At 43.3% G+C, this 20,689-nt stretch overlaps 1 long non-coding RNA gene across 1 annotated transcript; it reads right to left on the bottom strand.

Moving 5' to 3' along the window:
- Nucleotides 1-240: 240 nt before the first annotated feature.
- LOC125976221 (uncharacterized) lies at nucleotides 241-19,081 on the bottom strand. The gene is made up of 4 exons (XR_007484201.2): nucleotides 18,724-19,081; nucleotides 18,568-18,635; nucleotides 10,325-10,440; nucleotides 241-1,886 (listed from the first exon to the last, which is right to left on the bottom strand). It is a non-coding gene; the product is annotated as an uncharacterized lncRNA (long non-coding RNA).
- Nucleotides 19,082-20,689: the final 1,608 nt, after the last annotated feature.

Here is a 20,689-nt window from a genome sequence, read left to right as displayed (position 1 = left end):
GATGGGTAGCAGTCCATCACTCATTGCTAGTCAGCTGGCGTGAGTGAAGGAAAAGCCATGAGCGACTTCAAAGGCCTCAGCGGAGCGATGGGGGTTAAGGTTCTGTGATCCGAGCGGAGGTTAGGGGGGTCTGCAACTCTGATCCCCTCTGCTGCTGAAACTAATTTAGCCAGCAGGCCCCGTGCGAGGCCGGCTTGTAACCGGAGCAGCCGTGCAGTGACAAAATGCAGGCGGATCTATACGACATTACTTCCCGAATGCCAGGTGTCCAAACTTAATTCTTTTCCGTGCGTCACGATCGCTCATGTTTTGGTCTTTTCTGTTTATTACAGTAATACCGATCAGATCAGTCTTGCATCGTGCAGAAGATGAGAGGTTGACCTCTATACAGAGAGGCTGGGAAGACCAAAAACATATGCTTGTCTGCTCTAACTCGTTTGTCTCAAAGCTTGAGGGTACGAGCTGCAACTTGTTCTCGTTTCCTGACAAAAAAGTGTCGATGTTCAAATAAATGCGTTTACAATCACCCGCATCGAATTCCTGCTGACTCATGCGAAAAGGACGCCATTGAAGTATCCAGAAATGACAGAAGGCTGTAAAATACGGGACGACCCTGCGAAAGCAGACCGAGCCCCGGTTGAAAGGAGCGTTAACATCAAGCGTCGACATATTAACCGCGCAAAAGGCATTTGACTTTTGACTGGGAATCCACGTGCGTTGCGTGGGTGGACGCGTTCGGTAACTACAGATATGCGATGATGTGCATGTGCGACTTGAGGCCGCGGCCAGTGAGTCATCTTGCATTAATCATATGCGAAAATGCTTGGATCTCGCTCACGTCTTTGTCTGGCCGCCCGTATAGTGTGTCTTTGCAAAAAAAATATCAAACGGGTAGATGATTGCTGGAGCTATGCAGAGATGATACAAACCACAACTAAATGAGTTGACTCAGAGGAGTAGTCATAGCACGGACAATATAGACGCAGGCTTAAAGCGGAGGGATCACGATAAACGTAGGTTGTCGAGTGGTGGTGGGTGTCTGAAGTTTTGCAGACTCCAAAGTCCGTAACTTTAATTGCAAGAGCATGCCAGGCATCTTAACTACTGCAGATGGTGCGATTTAGGAGGAAGGAAGAAGACGGTCTTTTATTGACTCAAATTAAGATTGGGGGAGGTCGGAGTTCAAGGGGGAAGGTCTTTGTTTGTACGGATGAATTTTTACAATTTAATGAATCCGATTTTTTTTTTTACTGGGTCCTTTTTAGTTGCTGCTGATTTGGTTAGCAACTGAGCTCCAATGCCAGTCAGTTAGATGTTCAAGTTAAACGTAATGAAAACACAATGTGAAGACTCAACCTAACAATTTAAAGTTATCTGAAAATCCCTGAAAATCTCACAGGTCATGCTCCGTCCTAAAGATTGACTCGAGACCATCTGGAGTCTAGATTCTTGAAGACCTCTGATCCAATGGGGGCTTCATCAGTTCTGACAGACTTGGCAGGGAGCTGGAGACAGATATTTAACCTTTTGCTGGAAGACTTCTGCAACCCCCCCGCAACGCTCCGGGGGCTTCGGGGTCACATGTGCTTCTTCTGTAGTCTGACGGGGTGGGGGACTTGTTAGTTGTTGGGAGTCGCTAGACAGGAGCTCTCGTGAAGGTCTACAGAGGTGGGGGTAACTATCTTTCCATTCCTATTGGTCGAATATTATACACAATTTCATATTTAATCTCTAATTTGGATCTAGCATTGATTCAATTGATTGGCTAGAGCGTGTTTCCACCAGTTGAGGTGACTTTGGTGAAAGCGTATCATACATTTCCAAAGAAGCATTTCTTTCTACGAAATCAATAGGGACATGTCGACCTCATTTTCGAGCTGCATACGCTGCAAAAAAAAAAAAAAAGTGGACCTGAGGTGAGCAAAAGTGTTTACCTAGGGAAATGGAAAAGCTAAAAGAAATGATAGTAGTGTTGGGATAGAGAATAATGAGCTTCCCCATGGTGGCCATTAAGGTGGACACGAATGAGCCCAAATGTTGGCCTAATGGAGAGAAGTGAAAATTGCAGCACTCGCCGAGACACCCGAAGGTGCTGGGTGACCTAGTTAATACGACCCTATGGTGGGTGTTAGCGGTTACTCTGACAACCATGTTTTTTTTTGTTCGCTACTTCACTTCCTGTTTGACTCTGGTTGACTTTACACACTCCTACATGCTTTATCTGTTCACTTAGTATTTATTTATGTTTATATTATCTACATCCTGTGTACTTCCTTCACAGCGTGAATAGTTTACACTTAATTTGAATAATTATGCTCTCATTCCATTATTGCCTCGACTGTTCTACGTTAAAAATATAATTTAGAAAAAACAAATATGGAAATAAATTGAATGTGTTTACATTTGAATTCGGAGCTAATCAAAGCAACAATTTCAAACGAGAATGACGTGATTCGTCAGGAGGTCAAAGTGCACTGAATACGTTTGTAAGGAATTAAAAGCAGACCTCCAAAGCCGCCTCTTCTGTTCCTTCCTGTATTTCAGTTTTATTCATTCTCCTCGTCCCTCCCCTCCCCCTATTCTAGCTACTGTATATTCTCCCATTTTATACAGTGGCTTTGGGGTTAATGACTTGGATGCATGGCAGGCAAGGAGTTGGGCACTAACGAAATGTTTTATAATGAGCTTTAGTCATTTCATTGCTGTGTAATGAATATAAGTGCGTACATTGGTGCACACGCATGAGAAGCAAGATATAAGAAGTGCGGAGGAGAAGGTGCGAGTGGGAAGAGGTAGCTGTCAACTGTGGGATGTGATGAATGACAGATAGTGGGGGTGGGGGGCACGGGGAGGGGAGTGGGGGGGGGTCTAATCCCAGAGCTTGTCGTGACTCCAGTCCTGACCCGTCCAATGACCAGGAGAGTGGGAGGATGAGTAGAGAGACGGATAAACACAGACACAGTCCGGTGTGGAGGAAGCTAAAGAGGGACAAGGGAAAAAGAGAAAGAGCGAAAACAAACGTGGGCCGAACTGTTCGAATTTTTCTCGGCAGTGAAATGGAGGACACGGCAGGAGGGGTAGGTGGGTGTCAGAGTGGGAATGGAGAATCATCTATTTGTCATCTGTCTTTCTCGTTCCCATCCAGGAGCCCCCCCCCCCCCCCCCCCCTCTCTCTCTAAGCCCCCCCACTCTGCAATTTCCCTCTTTCCACGCCTCTGTCCTGCTGTTTGCAGCTCGTCGTGGGAGTGTGGCGCAGGCAAATAAACAGAGATTGTTTCTTTCAGCCAGTGGGGACAAACAGTGCATTATTAACCTTCTGCTACCTTGCCTTGGGTTAGCGCAACCCGTTCATTTGTGATGAAGAACATTGTGTGACGACGACGCCTCCTCCTATTTGGCTAAAATGGGCACAGCGCACAAGCATGCCGGGGTGATTAATCGAAAAGCTACCTGTCAATGCAACGATGCATGCACATACCTTGAATTAACATTTGCTTTCTTGGAGGTTCCCCAATTCTCTAGCATCAACACCGTGATTCATGTTCCCATGAAAAACAACAAAGAAGCCGCATGTCATCTCTCCATCTCTAGCTAGCTATCTACAAAAAGTCTCTGATAAATCAGAAAATACCCCAAAATCTATTATTTGGCCTGGCACTATAAAGTCCAAGCATATTTCAAAGGGGGGCAGTGCCCCCACACATCCCTTGCTCTAGCTCCGCCATTGATTTCACTTCCAATTCCATAAATATGAAGTACAGATAGATATGATTTGTTTCTTTAAAGTATAAAGTTTCATTTGCTGTCTTTGGTTGTTACCACATTTTTGATCATGAAAAATGTTGCTCCCCACTCAGTGAGTGATCAATTTCATGCTATCCAGAAAAAGCATGCACACACACACACGTATACACACACATGTATACACACACACACGCAGGTTATTAGCTTCCAGCGTGCCAGATGTGCCACCCACACACAAACACGTGAGTCCCAGTCGTTTGTGCTTGACAATCACAGGAAGTTTGTATGCGTTTGCTTGTCATCTCCCAAAGGACATCATGTTGTGACAAAATGCTTCTTAGTTCCTAGTCTCCATGAATAAAATTATACTAGCTCGGTTAGCAGCTGTTATTCAGATCTCAGCGTTGACACAAAGTCAAATCTTGGAAATCACAATAAAAATAAAATATTTCATTTCTGGATTAGAATAATGACAACAACATATAATAAAAAATAAGAAAATGTGATCATTTGAAAAAAAAAAAAGGTAGAAACAATACATTCATTCAACAATTTGATTATTAGCATTACGGGAACAGCCTCATGACATCACCACCTACTGGCCAGGCATGCAAATGACAGCATTTTTGCATTTGGCCCAACCTTGCTGTTTGTACTTAACGTGATAACACAAGTATGCACACGTGAATGCATTGGGTGTGTACTCCCTTCCTCCCGTGCAGACAGTTCCATACAGAGGTGATAATTACCTCTGCCTGGATGTTATTTGACTCAACATGCATACAAAACGTACCACGAAAGAAACAGCAGCCTGTTTGTCTTCCAGGAAGCCGTTTTTGTTGGCCATGTGCTTGCATGCCCATATGGGTGTGTGTGTGCAACCACATTCCCCCCCCACCCCGCCCCCAGACTCGTTTACAGCCCCGCTGAGATTCGCACCTCCCTCCCTGTACCGTCTCTTCGCCTCTGACCCAGTCTGGAGGTGGCCAGGCTGTAGCGATCTGCCTTCCCTCCAGGGAGATTTGACTGAGTAACAGCACAGGCTGGCGGGCACAAAGCTGACGTCCAGCCTGCTACAACAGCAGATCCCACACACAGGCTGCCTGCCGAACAAAGAGCTGTCCGTCTACTCTATGCCACATAGGCTGAGTCTCCGTATATACTTTTCTCAACCGCTGAGCCTGTGAGAGATCATCAGGTGTGCTGCGAAGAATTATCCAATTTCACTTAATTGCTTGGGAAATGATTATTTACTGCAAATCTTGACTTGGTGAGTCATAGTGACAGGCAGAACAATTAAATGCCTTAAAAAAAAAAAATTACGCAGGGTAATGTCTCACTCACTGATCTCTGAAATGAGAGCAAAGGGAGAAAATTGATTGAATCATTTATAATCTAAAATTTATTCAGGGCTTTTGAATCTTGGAAGCAGCCAATTTATGCAACAGAGGCATTCGTGCTAAGTGAAATTAAATATTTGACAGTAAGTTATTTTCAATTTTTGAGGTGTACTAAGTTGAGGTCGGTGGATTTGATTTAGTTGGCGTGAAAAAAAAAAATGTTTACGCGAAGAAATCTGATCCTGAATTATTAATGTCTTCATTCAAGTTTGATGCCTTTTCTTTTGTTGGAGAAGTTCCTGAGCTTGGACCCTCCTCCACAACCATTTGCACATCCACATATGCGTCCATCCGTCTTTCACCTCCATCACCTCATCCTCTCCGGCCTGTGTAGGAGCCCCGGCAAATTGGATGGGAAGAGTGCTCGAGAGGGGGGGAATTAGATCATGTAATGGGAGCTGCTGGCAGTGTGACTAAATTAGCTAACGATAGCTAACAACATTACACACTGTCCATCTGGGGGCTGCCTTGTCCTCCCTCTGCTCCTCTTTGAACAATCAGCTATGTGACGGACTCCCTTATCTACCAAAGGAGGGGGTGGGTCTCTTCTTGGGAATAACAGAGAGCCAGTAAGGACTCCAAAGAAATTTGGGAATGTGATCTCATGAGAATTTGATAGGAACTCAGATGAGAACTCATGATCGATAGTAGATGCAAATCACAGATTTGTTCCTTCTATTCACTAAGTGTGATGCATTCTGTGGTTGACTTCCAAATAATTTCACAAGTGACTACTTAGAAAATAAATGTTAAAGACTTATCAAATTTTATTACCGTGACCTGACTAAATATATGACCTGTGAAAATATCTCTGCCCCACCCACTTTATAATTGCTTTTTAATAAACAACCGCACCCGAGGAAAAACAACCAATTAACGACACAAGGTGTGACTGATGAATTGTCAATCGTTTGCCAAGCGGTTGCCGAGTTCGTATGTTGAAAGGTGCGGTGTAAAAAGTATGTTCGAGCCTGGACGGGCTCCGACTGCGTCAACAGCTGGAGGTTGGCCCGGCATCCGGGCCAGGCAAGCTGTTGTGCCCTCGTAAGAACGCACAAGTGCTGGCCGGGCAGATGCTGGGAAGGATGCCACGCAGGCGTCCGTCGACACAGGCGGACGTCAGTGGCTCTCCAGAGGCGCTTTGAAGCCAAGATCATTGTGCACTGCGACCAGATTAGAAGCTTAGAGTGGGTCTGGCCTTCTAGTGGGGGGTTATTTTTGAACGTACAGATAAAACAAGCAGATGGAAGAAGAAGGGATGGGAACGTCATCCTGTAAAAACAGTGGGCGGGAGGATTTTTGAAAACTGTCTGATGGATGGGGTTAGCGCAAGCATGGAGGCACAGTGGAGGTGAGGCGGGGAGGGCGGGGGGGGGATGGAGGAGAAGAAGGAATGAAAGGGAAGGGATAATAGCCGCGGAGTAATAGCACACGGCTTCCAGGCAAAGATGAAATATTTGCAATTCCGTTGGGTCTCTGGGCTGCAGGCTCTCACTCCATTTGTATGGAAATGAGTTGGTCTTTCTTTGCCTGAGCACTGAGGAGACCGTCGAGGAGGAGGAGGAGGAGGTGCAGGGATGGTGCGCAAACTGTCAGCGATATTGTGATTCCTGACAATGCTTTTGGAAGTCATGGGGGCCCCCAGTTTGTTTCTGGGCTGCACATGAGGATCAAATAAATCCATGCCTCGATGACACACTGATCAATGCGGCCGTCGCCCAGGGAGTGAAGGCCTTTGTTTCGTATTGACACTTTAGCTCACCTCTTTCTTTCGCTCTCTCCTTCTCTCAACATCGGTGCCCGTGCATGCAAGACCCACAGCTGGGACAACTCTCCTCCCTGATCCTGCTGCTGCTCCTGCTTTCCATCCAAGATAGCGAGCAGATGCTGTAGAAGGTTCTCTGTTTGGCTATTTTCAGCAGTGTTGAGGCGGGTTGCCACTCATGTATTCATGGCCAGCTGCTCATCTCTACTAGCCAAGCTAGGAGCAGGGTAAAGGAGGAGGGGGGCGGGGGGCATCTCATCTCGGGCACCCTTTACTTTCCTCGGCTCTTTCCCTTGACTCCCTTCCTCCCTTCTTTCCTTCCTCTCTGAGTCACAGTCGCTAGCCACAAGTCTGAGTCATGCCTCCACTCTCGTGAGAGTCTGTGAAAGCACCGACGAAGTATGAAAAGAATGGAAAATGAGAACAAGCATTATATGAAGTTGTGGTCTTGTACTGAGCAAGAAACATTTTGGGATGAATAATCCAGATTTGAGATACTGGAGCAGCTCGTGTGGATTATATGTATGTATTTATTTTATTGTATTTTTCATTTATTATTATGTATTTTTTATAATTGTTTATTTTATTATATCTTTATTTATTTGATTATATTTATTTATTATAGTTCTGCTGGGTTATTTCCACTGGGTTAAGGATTCGAACCGGGCACAATGAGTCAAGCTTTTGATCCAACAAATAAGTCACTTGCATAAACTTGTATCACTACTCCAGAAAAATCACGTCGCAGGTGAAAAAAACGGCATTGTTCCAACCCATTACCTCTAATCACATACGTTTCAAAACAAATCCCCAACATCATTATCAGGCAGTGGACCTGACCTGCTGGGTCAGCCCCCTGGTGCCAGCCTGCACCCACTTCAATAGTCCAGTCCTGAGGTCCCAGAGGTGGCGGTCAAGAGCTATTGATCCCCGGAGGTGAAAGTTCACGCTGGGCCAGCCTTGCCACAGGTGAAGGGTCAAAGCATAAGGGGTCAAGTGAGATTGAATGTGCCCGCCTTGTTGCCAGGAGCCATGCGGGTCAGCTGGATCCAGTTCATTCCGTGACCCTTCCTGGTCAATAATGCCTCACCTTCCATCATTAAACTGGGATTGGGCATTAGATTTTTTTTAAATTTGTCGCAAATGTGCATTATTCCCCTAAAGGCGGAAGAACGGCTGCGTACCTCCGATTGATTGGCAATCATCTTGACCTACGGGCAAAAAGGAGGCTAGCTAGGGATCGCTTCTCGTCGATAACGAACAAAGCCGGCTGATTGTTCGAGGCGTGTAATGCAGAGCTCATCAGCTGGGTCAGCAGGCCAATTGCAGGTTTGCATGGGTAGACACTTTCCTCATCACAGCGTGATGATCAAAGGTTAGTAAAACGCTGCATAGGACTTGAATCAAGAATACAAAATATACTTTTGTGAGCTATTACTTTGAGTCGTGAGCCCGTTGCTGAGCTGCAATGCATAAACTCTTTGAACAGGGCTGTGTAGACTTTTTATATCCACTGCAGCTTCTTTTAAAAGGTTTATTGGCCATGTAATTGATAATTAATTAAATTTTAGCCATTTATTGAAACCCAGCAGAAGCATTAAGCAATCTCACACAGGAGCTGCTGTTGGCCACAGCTCACATACAGATAATCACATACCGCCATCGTGCACCACACGCTTAAAAAGTGTTTTTAATAAGTTATGCTTAAAGTGTGTTTAGAATGTTTTTTTTCTTAATACAGTTTCATATTTTCACCTATTGCGTCTGTAAAGTATCCAACCGGGGTTGACTGAAGTTCTGTTTCGCATCAGAGGTGGATTTTAGCATCTACTCCCCTGAAGGATGCCAGTCATCCACGAGAAGTCTCTGAGCTGAGCTGAGCATCCACCCAAACACACAACAACATTTCGGAACACACACACACACACACAGCAGTGAGGGATGCTCACACTGTACATGCAAGGTTGCTGGCCTTGGCACAGGACTGGGAAGCAAGACCGGAAGCCAGAGGAGGGAATGTGGGAGGCAAAATTTGCACGTAGAAGAAGCTTCTTTGTGAGCATTATTGGGAACAGAAGAAAAGAATGGAATGGGGTTTGCTAACATTTGGCTCACGGATTTGCAGTCCACTACCGAGACAGTAAACTTGTCTTCCTCCCTCTCTCTCCCTCCTTCCCTCACTCTACCTATATGTCAATCACTCACACTCACCGCCCCTCCCTTATCTTTGCTCTGCTTTTCTTTCACTTCTTCTTTCTTTTATCTATCTGGGCATGCATTCCTCTCCTCCCACACTCGAGATTCTCACTAAATGATTCCAAGTGTCTGGGCCCTGTGCCTCTGTGAGCCACACACACACAGACGTACACAGACACACACACACAGAGACACACGCACACCCACACACACACTCACTCAGTTACACTCACAGAAAGATGTATGTAAGCGTCACAGTGGCTGCTGCAGCAAGGGGATAAAGTAAACAAAAGGGAGAGGAGATGAGCGAGCGAGAGAGTGAGAGAGAGAGGGGGGGGCGGAGGTCTTTTTATTCCATTTTGCAAAGAGAATCTCAGGCTAAACATCATCCATCCTTCCATCAATCTGTCTATTCAGCCATCAGAAACACCCTTTTATGCGGCGTTGCTAGGTCTCAATGCCATACAATGGCTTGTGTCCAAACTGGAGTGAGGCTCTTTCACGCCAAAGAAGGGATGCAATTAAAGGGCATAAAAAGGGAGGATAGAAATTTGTTTTGTGTGTGTGTGGGCTGTGAACATACGCTACAATCGGCAAAGCGAGGAGCTGCTAAATTCTATCGACATATGGGCAAACAGCTCAAATAAAAATATGGCACATCTTTTGTTTTGTTATTTTGGCAGAGCAGCAACATTAATATTAGTGTAAGGTACATCCCCTGTGGGGGCTTTCAGCAGAATGCTGACATAGCGTATTAGCATGCTAAATGTACATAAAAATCGGCGCCACTGCACTATTTTCGTCGTCAACTATGTGAACAGTGTCACCTTGGATTACCGGCTGCAATTATTGTAAAGTCGCTATGTGAATAGCTACAATCTCAATTCCCATTTAGCGTGCTTTCAATCAATTCAGGTAGCAGGTGAACACCCAAGCTAATCTTTCATTGTATTCACCAGCTCGTTTTTATCTGATTCAACGTCACCATTTTTACATAGTGGATCTCATTTAGCCGTAAAACAGGACATAATGATGAAATGACTATTCTTTTCTTCGTCTTGCATCATCTCTTCTGAGCCGTTGTGTTGCTTTTTTTTTCTTCTATCAATAATTCAGGCTTAAAGTTGAGGATGAATAATTCACACGCCGATGTCAACCATAAACCTCACTTTGGAGCCAAGTTGGGCTCTTTTGAAAACTCTTCACCCCCCCTTCTCACCTCTTTCTTATTCTTCTCACTGTCATCCCATTTCTTCTGCCTTCATCCACACGGCGTTCTCCTTTCATTCTTCCTTGTCTCCTAGTTTACATGCATGTAGAGCGAGGCGCCTCTGCCTGAAAGAGACAACACAGGGACAAGGATAAGTAGTGGTGGCTGAAAAAGGGATTTGACTGCCTATCCTGTCAGCGCACAATGCACACCAACAATCCCGCCAACTAATCCCATCGCTGCTTCAAATTGCAAGTGTGAAAACATCGAGGGGGGATCCGAGTGTGCAGGCAGAACGATGGCTTCTCCTTTGAGTTGTTCTTGCACTCCGACTTCCTCGGCCTCCTATTTTGGTGCCCGCGTGACTCAGCGGCTATTACTGTATTATCCATCCTCGGGGTCTATTTAGGCACGCACGCTGCCTCCTTAACAAGAGCCCGCATTCATGGTTTGATTAGGCGTGACGCTAATTAGGATTCATCAATACCATTAATCTTCTCATCCAGCCCCGTGGATCAGAATATCTGACTCATTTCCATGAAGGTGTTTATCCACCTATTGAGTTTTCTTGTCAGGCGGCCCGGTCTCCTCCCAGCTTGTCACACGGCAATGCTTTGTCACTGCCCTTGGCATTTAATAGCTTTAAAAATAAATTTAGAAAAAAGCATGGCAACCCGTGCTGCTTTCATGTTCTCCATGTATGACAATCTGCAGTGAGTCAATGAATATTAGTATTTGTAATTTAACTAAGTTAGATTTTACTCCTTAAAAAAATTAATTTAATTTTCCTTAAATTCCTTCCTTTAATTTTTTTCTCTTGCATTATTATAATGATTAAATATTTTTTTATTTTATCAAGAAACTACACCTATTTTTTTTTTTGTGGAAAATCATCACATTTAGGAGAAACACACGTCAATGTGTATTTATTATGTTACACTTTTTACGCTTCTAATGTCTATCGTTTGCGATTCAGCACTCCAAATAAAAGCAATCATTTCATCGCAGCATCCTACGCTTACCAGACAATGCATCGTCTTTTTTTTTTCTTTTTACTAAATACTATACAATAATAACAAGTGAGCCAGAAAAGTATTCAATAACAGGAAGCCCCAGAGAAGCAGTGGTGTGAATAAAAACTAAAGAGGAACAGAGTCAAGCAGAGCTGAAGCTACACAGGAGATGAAAGCCCCCCCCCAGCATCTCATCTGAAGGCTTGCAAAACGCTTCACTCCACAGACGTGCACATCTTCAGGGAGTGGGAAGGTTGTTGTGACAGAGGCAGACTTTAATCAGAAGCTCGGGCAGGTTGGAAGGGGCCCGGCGTGGGAGAGCGGCAGTGGGATGGAGGCCCGCTTGTGTAGGCACCCTCCACTCTCCCCTTCTCTCTGGTCCTGTGCTCACCCACGCACTCTCCTCCTGCATCCCCCAACTCCCCCTCGCTTCTCTCCGTTGTATTCATCACCCTCTGCCCACACTGTAAACTTCACGCTGAGACAGCAAGAATAGGAGTGCCTGCTTTCCCGTCTGGCTACATAAGTGTCAGGGTAGGATGTGGCGTGAGTAAAAATCATATGGAGAGAGGAGCAGCGACAGGTTAGGGGAAAGTTCTCCTAGCGAGGCAATGTAATTTTTTTTTTTTTTTTTTTAAGTACTCCAAAGCTGTAACTTAATGTATGAATACATATGACGCACTATACAGGTGCATGTCAAAATATTAAAATTTTGCATGGTTTTCCTCTTGGTCTTATGATGCCAAAATGTGAGCAGCATATTGAACAGGACTGTATAAATTAAAAAATAAATACATTTGAAAAGTAAGTTAAAATAAATAAGTATAAGTAAGTATTTTTTTTTTTTTAATTTAAATAACGCTCGCTCAGTAGCTGTGGCTTGGGTTACTTTTACCCAAAGTTGGGTTGATTATTTTGAGCCAGCACATTAGGTAGTAGATTGAATTTGAGTGTGCCGAAGAGCCGAAATTTTGTTGCGTACTCAAATTAAAGTCAATTTTAATGTGTTATTCTTCTTCTCAGAAAATGGTAGTAATAAAAAAATCACATTCACCAGAATATTACAAAAAGGCAATTTCAGACGCAGTTTTAGACCACTGCAAACACAGGATTAAAAATAATGTCAAATCAATTCAAAGAGAAGCTTCTCGTTATTGAGTTCCAGTCACTGAGGAAAAAAAAAAAATCACAACTCGTGAAAATGGAATAATTGTATTTTGAAGGACCTTTGAAAATCTATATCTCCATTTTATGTATGATGCAAATTTTCCATCCTGGAGGGGAGATTCAACATTTATGCCAATACAGCAATATAAATAATAAGATGATGCCAAACATCTTGATTGATTTTTTTTTTTTCCCCCCACTTTGAGCTTTTGCTTTACAAGCTATAGCATAACTCCACTCTTATCTCTTTTTTTTGTCTCTTTTTTTTTTTCTATCAAAAAGCACCCCAGACATCCGTTGACAACTGACCTAAAAGGAAGGTCAGGTGTGAAGGAAAGTGCTGGCGCCGTGAGTTAAAGGCCTGTGGTCGATGCGGTCAGCACTTCCTTCTCTTTTGAACCCCTCACAAAGGGCAGCGTGCGCTCTTTAGCGACGCTCTTTTCCTTGCTATCTGCTCTGGTGCATTTTCAACACAAGTTTTATCCCTAAAGAACATTCTTGACGGCTACTTGAATCGCCAGCTAATTGTCAACAATGACACTTTTTGTGTTGGGGACCTTCTCTGCCTCTTCCACTTTTGTTGAATTATGCGGCAACTGTACGAGTAGACCTCAGTGCTCCTTATGCTTCTGGAAATTTGGGAAATTTATATTTTATTTTTTTTATATTTTAATTGAAATTTTGAGGATTTACCGGCTCAGCTGAGGCAGACAGATTGCTAGTTGTGTTACCGCTCACTAGCACGTGAAAGGCAGCCGTCTCGCTGTCAACGCAACACTCCGCTCTTGTCCAATCTCCATACAGCAATGTGAAGGCAAGCGAAATGTGTCAAGACGCCTCTCAAGCACGTCACAATTTCCCCCCTGAACTGGATCGGCTGCATATGCCTCTGACGTCACGCGAGCGGCGCACGTGTCCTAGCGCACTTCCTTGAGCGGACCCACGTCACGCTGAGCGAAATAGCTGGCCTCGCGAATAACAAGGCCGGGCGAATAATGGAGTGGAATGTAAACAACCAAATCAAGCATAAGAGGAAAGGATGAGAGAAAAACTATTGGACTAACGGGGGACATAACTCACTCTGTTATGACACAAAACAACAGCCGGGGTGAAGGGAAAACACACAAAACGAAGGAATGAGAGAGAGGAAAATTTTGAAATGAAAGATAAACAAAGCCTGACAGCTAGGATAACATTCACGCAAGTTCTCTGAGCTTATATATGCGGCTCTGGAAAGAGTCTGCAATAGCAATTATTTTAGCAATGGAAGCCTCATGGCTAGAAAAATGACCAAAAGGTTTACTTTGACTTTCTGCAAGTTTGTGCTTTCCAAAAGTTCACCAACGTTTGCCCGGAATATAAACCAGAGGAAATCCCTGTTTTGTAGCGTTTACGCAGAACCAGTTAATGAGCCGCCAAATCGGGTTGCAAAATGACCGTGACCTCCTAAAGAGCACGTGCCTGGGCCTGCCCTTCCCTTCTGGCCAAGTCTGCCCGGCAACAATTAATGCTGAAGTGTCGCCTGCCACGCATTGCAATCTGCTTCGAATTGATTGGTGCAAAAAAAAAATCAATGGCGCTCAAGGGACCGACTGCCAACATTTATGGAGTTGTCATCGGAGCCTTCGCTGGAGCGACGGGAGTGGCATCGGTGTACAATAGGTAGACGGATGTTTGTTTAAGGCCTGGGGGCCTGTGGGTGTTGACACAGCTGCCAGGGGAGACAGAAATATTTAGTAATACTGCAGGGTCGAGGGGGCGGGGTCAATGACTTTGGGAGAACAGGTGACTGGCCGAAGAATAGTGCTGAATTGTTTGGGGAGTGAAAAACTAGTGACTGGTTTTACTATTCATAGCATTTGTGTCACAGCAATTGCCTGCAAGGCAGCGTGAACTCTTAATTTGCTGCTTTGGCCTTTTCAATAAAAGGAACCTTTAACACGACTCAAACCCCGCAACCACAGATTTTTTGTTTATCCCACAACTCTTCCCAGAAGATACGATAACACGCCAAAAGAACCCGGCAGTAGTTATTTTGGTTTCATGCGACATAAGGCCTGATTGTGTAAACACATTTTCTAATGGGAAGTTGTCAGGGCACGGAAGTCAAATGGAGTCTTGCTGAAGGGTTAGTTTGCCGATATTTTCCTGAATTGGAACACTTCAACTTTTTAATTGAGGAGCCTCGGTTTAAAATATGCAACACAAGCCCAACAGTGAGTAAAACAGAAAACTCACTGCTGCCTGCACACACGGGAAGGTCATAGCAGTAATAAAAAAGCAATATCCTCGGGGATGATAATATCACCTTAATCCTGTTATTACAATGTCATGACAGAAACGTAAAAGATCTAAAGAAGTCATAAATTACACTTTGGAGATAATACTCATGAGCTGCAGTTGTTTAGAAGTGCGTTGTCATTATGCTGACATAAAAGTCATGCTTAATGATGACGGAATGATGTGCTGTATTTATTTTGCGCTTCAAAGCATAAACTGGAATGCGTTTATTGAATGGCACCATAGTAAGACCAGGTTTATTTATTAAGGTTTTTAATATGACACAAATATCCGCAATATGCTTTTGAATAAAAGATGCACAGTATGTGACAGATACGTGGAAATGAGAAAGCATGAATAAATCGATAGCGTGGATAAGACAATATTAGTCTTTTTCTAAATATTAAAATTTCAGGCGGGTGTTTTTGTGGATGGAAAATGTCTATGCACTGAACGACATATGGCAAAAGCCTTATTTGTGCCTCTGTAGGTTCTGCTGTTTTGGTTAGCAATGCAATTCAAATGAGCTCAGCGGTTCCCTATTAAATGGGTCTATGAAGTGAGATAATTACATTATCTTGTTTTTTTTTCTGCCAGATGGGAAAAGGGAGACATCTATAAGTGGATGATGCACCCGGCGACTAATTGGGGCATGGTGTCTGTTATTATCTTTGAAGATGAAGTAATGGTGCCTATTGACACCTCATCAGTCAGTGTCAAGTAAGAGAAAATTGAAAGGCACCAAATAATGATTTTTTTTTTTTTTTTTTGCCTGACGCATTACACGAAACATCATTCAAATGATCCTCTGGCAACAAATTTAACTGAACGCATAGCCACACTAACCTATGGTTCATTTCCATTCCGCCAATATAAAACGTATGAAAACAACAATGGTGGTCTGGGACCCAAATTATTGCTTTCAGTCAAATTAGCCTCTGGAAAGTAATGTAATTATTTAGCACTTCAGCGGGTCATTGAGAAGAGGGGAAAGCATGCTCGAGCTGTCGTGATTTCAAGCAGAAAATTTATTCAACTGTCAATATCGTTTAGATCTGTCTGAGTGAGCACCGAAGGCTGTTGGGGGGGGGGGGAATTGGCGCTCGATCATAACGACTTTTCTTTCAATACTCACTTCTTTAAGGTCTGGTTTGTTGTATGTCCTTGCATCGGACATAATGTCCATATACGGGGTTTTTTTACAGTCCCTTTTTGCATTTTTGACAAACACCAACATAAAGCTTCTCTGTTAAACCAATCAACACTATCATCGCATTTATTCCAGAATATTACAGTACCCAGCCGTACAGTAGAATGACAGAATCCGATAAAAACCACATGCAGGTAATTGGAATTTCTTTGTGTTCTTCTTTCACAGAGCCCGAGAAAGAACCAACAAAAAGACATCGCAAAAGAACCCATCCCATCCACCATTTGCATTTTTAAACTTGACGCATTAAAACCCACAAAGACATATTTCCATTTTTTTCCCCCAATCCACAGTGATTTGCAAAACATTGCAGGAATCAGCCTGTGACTCAAAGTAAATGTTTCATCTGGAGACTGACTGATTCCCTTTGTGCGTTACAGTTTAAACAAGGAATTATGTAAGGTAGTCATGAAAATGCATGTGCGTGCGTGCACCTTCTTAGATATTATCAATGTAGCTATCAGTGTGTCTTGGAAGGTGGGCAGAAGAGACAAAACATCACAGATGTCAGATAGAGAAGTATGAGCTCCCTGTGGGCTGCTATATAACCAGACACGGCACTGCAATATTACAGGGAGCAAAATTACAGCTGTAGACTTTTCATATATAGCAAACCTTTCTATTGTCTTTGACACAAGGGCACAACATGACTTTGTTTATATTGTGCTGATTTTATGAAGTATTAATAAATGTCAGTCGATGGCAAGCAAGTAAAGTTGCTTAGACAAGTTATGAGCCATATTGGAAAAGTATTCCGGAAAAAAATATCTCCATCACATTGATACGGTTTTAATTCAGTTACTAGTTAATGTGATATAGTTAGTAATGTAATCCAAGGACCGAATTATTAAAGTAGAGCATCTTTCAATTACTTTTGGATTACTCCAACAGTAAATATTCTAATGCCAGCAGCTATAGCTAAAGCACCAAAAACACCAACTGACAAAATAAAGTAGAAGAAAAAATGGAATAAAATGAAGAAGTATTAGTCATGGCAACTTTACAGCTGCAGTAATTCCAGATATAAAAGCAATATATTTACTTCGATTAGTTTCTTGCAAGCAGTTTAGTTGTTTTCTTTCAAACTCGAGCACGTCGCTATCACTTTTCTGCTTCTTCATCCACCCTCATCTCCTTCCCTTGTCGGCTTCTCATATTCCTCCACCCACACTGACCCTGTTTTATTCAAGACATACTGTATAATAGAACACAATATACGGGGGCTCGGCTCGCCGAGTGCTTCTGAGGGCATCGTCATTGGCTCGGCAACGTGCGCCATCTCCCATGCACCTGAGGCCATTGTGGGTGGTGACAGCGGTTCCGACCCAGCTTTGCGTCATCCCAACGGGGGCTGGGGAGGCTGAGAAAGCGGCGTAAATGTCAGAGGAATTAGCCGGCGCCACGGCGCCCACAGAACTCAGCGTGACAATGGGCGGGAAGACGGGAGCGAGGACAGCGGCTGTAGTGCATCTTTAAGCCGGAATCACAACTCTTGTTTTTTTTTTTCTCTCCATCTTCCTTGCCAACTTCTTCACTTGTCCTCACGCCCTCGCTCTCTCCTTCTCGTGCTCTCTTTCTGTATCGCTGTCTCGCCCACCTCGCCTCTGCCCGCGAGCGGTTTGGAGCAGATTATAGGCCTGCCACCCCCACTAGCCCATACACACAAGCGTTCGCTCACACACACACTCCTGCAACGGCAACACACACTTTGTAGACTTTTTCTGCGCCACCTACGGTTCCACTACATCGCATTCATCATGTAGAAGAACATCCCCATCCGGTCCGAATGTGGTTCGGCCTGTGACAAAATGTCCCCGCAAGAGTAAACAAAGCCAGGAGGCGAGCAAAACAAGTTGGCAAATGTGAACCGGCAGGCTAGCGTGTCCAAAATGTTTTTGTTTGGCGGTCAAGTAACACCTGTAATTAAGGGCCACGGATTCTGTATGGGCCGTGTAATTGTGGGAGTACAATCTGTTGGAGAGAAAGGCTTGCTAACCATTGCTTATTATGCTTTTTTTTCGTTTTGGGAAGCAACTGTAGTGTATCATATTTAGGGAGCCACCATGGAGGAGGATGTTTACAAGTGCATCATCATTCACTTATTCACTATTTCCTAATAATTAGCTATATCAAACAAATTGTTTTAGGTTATTCACCTGACATGTTTCGGCGGTTTCTTCCGCCTTCATCAGACACTCTGATGAAGGCGGAAGAAACCGCCGAAACATGTCAGGTGAATAACCTAAAACAATTTGTTTGATATAAAAGAAACCAGTGAAGTGATTAAATAAGGAAAAACAAAATGAACTTAGTACAATAATTAGCTATAGGTTTTTATATAATGCACAGCAATTAGATTAAAAAAAATATGCAAATTTATTTCCAAACATACTCAGGCGCATCATCATGACGTCACTGCTGTTACATAATGTCAACGTCAGTGTTTGGACCTTCTATAACAGATATCAAACTTTGTTTGTCTGACAAAGTGAATGCAAAAAAAATTATATTTGCTTGATTGACACAAATATTGAATAACTTTTAAGTATTAGCAATGCAGTTAGCTAACAAGTAAGACTTACATTTGTTGACGAATTATCTTTGAAGGCGTCAATGGTTCATTGCAGGGCTTGCGGTGCGTTGCAATCACCTGTGCAACAGTCAATAATCAATAATTAGCTCAGACTACCAGCAGTATTACAAGTTCAGATCATCAACTTTTCAACAGATTTACTCACCTGAAACACACAAAACAGCGACAGTGACAGTCACGACCCGGCGAAACTCCCGCTCAATATCAATTACTTCCGGGTACTGAGGACCCCCGTAGTTGTCCCAGGTGCCTTATTGAAATCCCCAAATATTCGCCACTGATACTTTACAGTACTATTTGCATATAGCGGCATAAAAAGTGTCCAGAAACATCACAAAGTAATTAAAAGAAATAACAATGTCCATTCAAATGTCCTAAAAACCACCATGGGCCCCACACTATCTTCTGGAATCAATATTAACGACGCGCAACCAGGTCAATTGACATAGGTCAAGTCAGTCATAACGGATGTGAAGTAGAGAATCCTGTTACTTTTCAAAATAAGAGACTTTCGGCCTCGAATAATAAAAATACCGGAAAAGCCCTTAAGACTGTTTTTTTTTTTCATTTGGGAACCTAGATTTAGTTGGCGTTGTTTCTCACTTGTTTGTTTTCTTGTCCAATAGTGTAATGCCTGTTTAGCCTGTTGAATAAATATCTATCCAGCAATCAAACAAAAAAAAGTGCCACTGTTTAGACCATTCAATTTGACAACTGTACATTCACATAAGTGCAGGTCAAGACCTCCACGCATCAGACGATGAACAAAAATCGGTTGTAGCATCAAAACCTGCTGCAGTGTGTGCACGTGTGATTGTGTGTGTGAATTTGTGTCTGTTTTCCAGCATGTTTGTGCACATCCTCTGTCGTTAATGGCTAGCCTGAGCACTCCCTACAACACCTAACTGATCCTCTAATTGCTTTTCCTCCTCTGCATTTATCATCATCCAGCCAGCCTGTCATGTTAGCAAATCTGTGAGGAGCGACTGTCCAGTGGAAGAGGCGGCTGGCATGCAGTCATAGTTGCTAGGAAGGTAACCAAAATGTCTGCTGTGTTCCTGAACCAAGAAGCTGTCGTTCAAATAGTGATCGCTGGCTGCTAATCACGGACACTAATTACTTTAGGGGAGAGTATAGATTGTAAAATTAAGCAAAAGCCAAAATGGATCGTTGAGGCGGGAATATGCATAATATACGAATTTAAATTATTTTATTATTTATTATTTAAATTGTTACAGAATTATATATATTATTTTATTTATATTATTAATGTAAATAAACACCAAAAATGTCATTATTAAAAGCCCACTATACAACCAAAATTATTCATTTATTATTTTATTTCTATGAACAAAGAGGTCATATGATAAAAGCCTTACGTTTTCACATTTCACTTCATTAAATGCAAGGTGTGTGCTCAATGTTGCATTTGGTCGTTTAAATTCAGGACACAACAACCTCCATGGAAGCTCGAGGATGGGGATCCTTTTCCCCATAAGGGGCTTAGGGTTGCCCACTGGTAGCACAACCAGGCTTATAGGAAGAATACAAATATATTATAATTGCAAAGACAAGCACATTTCCTCATTCTTGCAAGGAGGCCTCAAGTGAAGGTGCGGCTGTGAGAGAAACAAGACACGTATACTGTACTGTATGCAGGGGGAGGGGGTTGGCTTTCGGAGTGGGGATTTGATGCTGATGAGGTCTGTAATGGGAGGGAAAGGCGAGCGTGAGGGGAATAGATTGGGACCCCGCTCTTCCCCAAGCACTTCTTCCACACGTGCCTATTTATTTCCATGCGCCTTTGCGTTGACCTTTCTCCAGCCAGTGACGTTAAACTCACATCGCCGCCAGGGACTCGCACATCTCGCCTCTGTATGATTTCCATGTTTATTTTTTTATTGCTGCCGTTGCCCACGACGGTGTTTTATCCGAGGGACGGGGGTTGAGCATCTTATGACTCAGATAAATTGTACCTGTGACATCGTGCATAAGCTTTGAATATGCAAATTAAGAAGCCGGGAACATTGATTCATAGTCACGCTCATCTATTTGTGCTTTTGATTCAAACACAATCCGACCTCTCCTTCAGGAATTTTCAATGCCTATGG

Source organism: Syngnathus scovelli, chromosome 10, assembly GCF_024217435.2.
Source record: "Syngnathus scovelli strain Florida chromosome 10, RoL_Ssco_1.2, whole genome shotgun sequence".
Lineage (NCBI taxonomy): Eukaryota > Metazoa > Chordata > Actinopteri > Syngnathiformes > Syngnathidae > Syngnathus > Syngnathus scovelli.
This window is presented reverse-complemented; position numbering and strand designations above follow the sequence as displayed.